Genomic DNA, 3142 nt, shown 5'->3' on the forward strand with positions numbered 1-3142 from the left:
AGTTCATTTTGAATTTCTCTCGTTGAATTGCAAGATTTAGACTATTTCATTAGTTTTTCTTTGTTGTTCAACTTGTCACAGGTAAATTCTCTTGATTTTTTAAAGTTAATTTAGAACTTGTCTAGTTGAAATGCAAGAGTTTTAATTTTTCAGTTGTGTGTGTTTGTGGTTTACCTTGTCATGGTTACTTTTTATTTTTTTTTCAAATTTGAGTTTGAATTTGGGTAGTCTATATTCTAGAGTTGTAATATTTCAGTAGCATGTGGTTTTTGTTTACCTCGTCACAGTTTCATTTTCTTGATTTTTCATAGTTCATTTTTACTTTCATTCGTTGTAATACAAGAGTTGGAATATTTCACTAGTATTTGGTTATGATTTACCATGTCACAATTATATTCTCTTAATTTTTCAAATTACATTTGGATTTCTTTACTTGAAATGCAACAGTTTGAATATTTAAGCAGTGTGTGTTTATGGTTTAACATGTCAAAGTTAAATTTTCTTGACTTTTCAAAGTTCATTTTGAATTTCTTTCATTGAAATGCAAGAGTTGGAATATTTCAGTAGTTTTTGGTTGTGTTTTACCTTGTCAAAGTTGCATTTTCTTTATTTTTCAAATATAATTTTGAATTTCTTTCGTTGAAATGCAAGAGTTGGAATATTTCAGGAGTGTATGGTTGTGGTTTAAATTGTCACAGTTACATTTTCTTGTTTTTTGAAACTTAAATGCTATTGAAGGTAGTTGAAATGCAAGAGTTGGTATATTTCAGTAGGGTGTGTGTATTCTTCTCCTTGCCTAAGATGCTTTTCCTGGATCTTTAATAGTTCAACTTTAATTTTTTTTGTTTAGTTGCTCGATTTTGATAATTTCACTAGGGTGTGGTGATGGTTTACCTTGTCACAGTTACATTTTCTTGATTTTTTAAGGTTAATTTTTAATTTCTTTCGCTGAAATGAAAGAGTTGGAATATTTCAGTGTCACAGTTACATTTTCTTGATTTTTCAAATTTCTATTTTTATTTCTTTATTTTAAATTAAATATTTTGAATTTTTCATTTGTTTTTTGTTTTTTTTTTAATTTTAACAGTTACATTTTATAGATTTTTATATGTTAATTTTGATTTTATATCGATTAAATTAAAGAGGTTTAATATTTCAGCAGTGTTTTGGTTATTGTTTACCTTATCACACTTAGATTATCTTGATTTTTCAAAGTTCATTTTGAATTTCTTTCGTTGAAATGAAAGAGTTGTAATATTTCAGCACTGTTTGGTTATTTTTTACCTTGTCACAGTTACATTTTATTGATTTTTAAAACATAAATTTGAAATTATTTAGCGTAAAAGAGATAGTTTGACTTTTTAATTTGATGTTGGTCTCTGTATAAATTGTAAGAGCTAAATTTTCTTGATTTTTCAAAGTTCATTTTAAATTTATTTATTTTAAATTCAATAGTTGTAAAATTTAAGTAGAGTTTTGTTGTGGTTAACCTTGTCAAAGCTAAAATTTCTTCATTTCTCAAAGTTCATTTTGAATTTTTTTAGTTGAAATGCAAGAGTTGGAATATTTCAGTAGTGTTTGGTTGTGGTTTACCTTGTCACAGCTACTTTTTCTTGATTTTTCATAGTAGATTTTGAATTTCCTTCATTGCAAATCAAGTGGTTGACATGTTCAGTATCGTTTGGTTGTGGTTTAACTTGTCGAACTTGAATATTCTTCTTTTTTCAAAGTTAATTTGAATTGCTATAGATGAAAATAACTTTAAGGTTAATTTAAGTTTATAGTTTTTTTTTATTACATAGTAACAGTTAAATATTCTTGATGTTTAATATTTAATTTTTAATCATTCAAGAAAATTTATTAAAAAAGTTTTTCAACTAAATTCTATTTTCATTACTTTACTTATCACATTTCAAAACGAGCGGTGAATCCCCGCTGGTTCCTCCACTTTGCAAAAAAGTGAGCAGTACGAAAACTCTACGTTTTCAACCAGACTGGTTTTTTAGACAACATACCCACAGAGATGACAAACACGCATAGAGACGAGACACGCACAGACACGACACACAAACCGAGTCATAATGAGAGAGATATCCGAAAAGTTAGGTTGATCTAGGTTCACTAAGAGTGGCGCGCCACTCTAAGTAAAAACGTGTTTAATCACGTTTATTGAATGATTCAAAAATGAACTTTGAAAAATCAAGAAAATGTAACTGTGACAAGGTAAACCACAACCAAACGCTACTGAAATATTCCAACTCTTGCATTTCAACAAGAGAAATTCAAAATGAACTTGGAAAAATCGAGAAAATGTAACTGTGACAAGGTGAACCACAACCAAACACTACTGAAATATTCCAACTCTTGCATTTCAATGAAAGAAGTTCAAAATGAACATTTAAAAATCAGAAAAATGTAACTGTGATATGGTAAACCACAACGATACACTACTGAAATATTACAACTCTTGCATTTCAACTTAAGCAATTCGAAATGAACTTTTAAAAATCAAGAAAATGTAACTGTGACATGGTAAACCACACCCAAACACTACTGAAATATTCCAACTCTTGCATTTCAACAAAAGAAATTTAAAATGAACTTTGAAAAATCAAGAAAATTTAACTGTGACAAAGGTAAACCACAACCAAACAATACTGAAATATTCAAACTCTTTCATTTCAAAGAATGAAATTCAAAATGAAAATATAAAAATCTAGTAAATGTAACTGTGAAAAGGTAAACCATAACCAGACACCACTGAAATATTCCAACTCTTGCATTTCAACGAAAGAAATTCGAAATGAGCTTTGAAAAATCAAGAAAATGTAACTGTGATAAGGTAAACCATAACCAAACACTACTGAAATATTCCAACTCGTGCATTTAATCTAAAGAAAATAATTTTTATCATTTAAAATTCAATAAAATTTATATGTGACAAGTTACAAAAATACGAAACTAAAGTCACATATAAAAAATAATGAATAAAAAATAAATAGATTCAAATGAACTTTGAAAAATCAAGAAAATGTAACTGTGATATTGAAATATTCCAACTCTTACATTTCATCGAAATAAATTCAAAATGAATTTTAAAAAATCATGAAAATTTAACTTTGAAATTTTAAAATACTACAAA

The sequence above is a fragment of the Artemia sp. Qi Xiang Cuo genome, unplaced genomic scaffold (genome assembly GCF_049724085.1).
Source record: "Artemia sp. Qi Xiang Cuo unplaced genomic scaffold, ASM4972408v1 HiC_scaffold_81, whole genome shotgun sequence".
NCBI lineage: Eukaryota > Metazoa > Arthropoda > Branchiopoda > Anostraca > Artemiidae > Artemia > Artemia sp. Qi Xiang Cuo.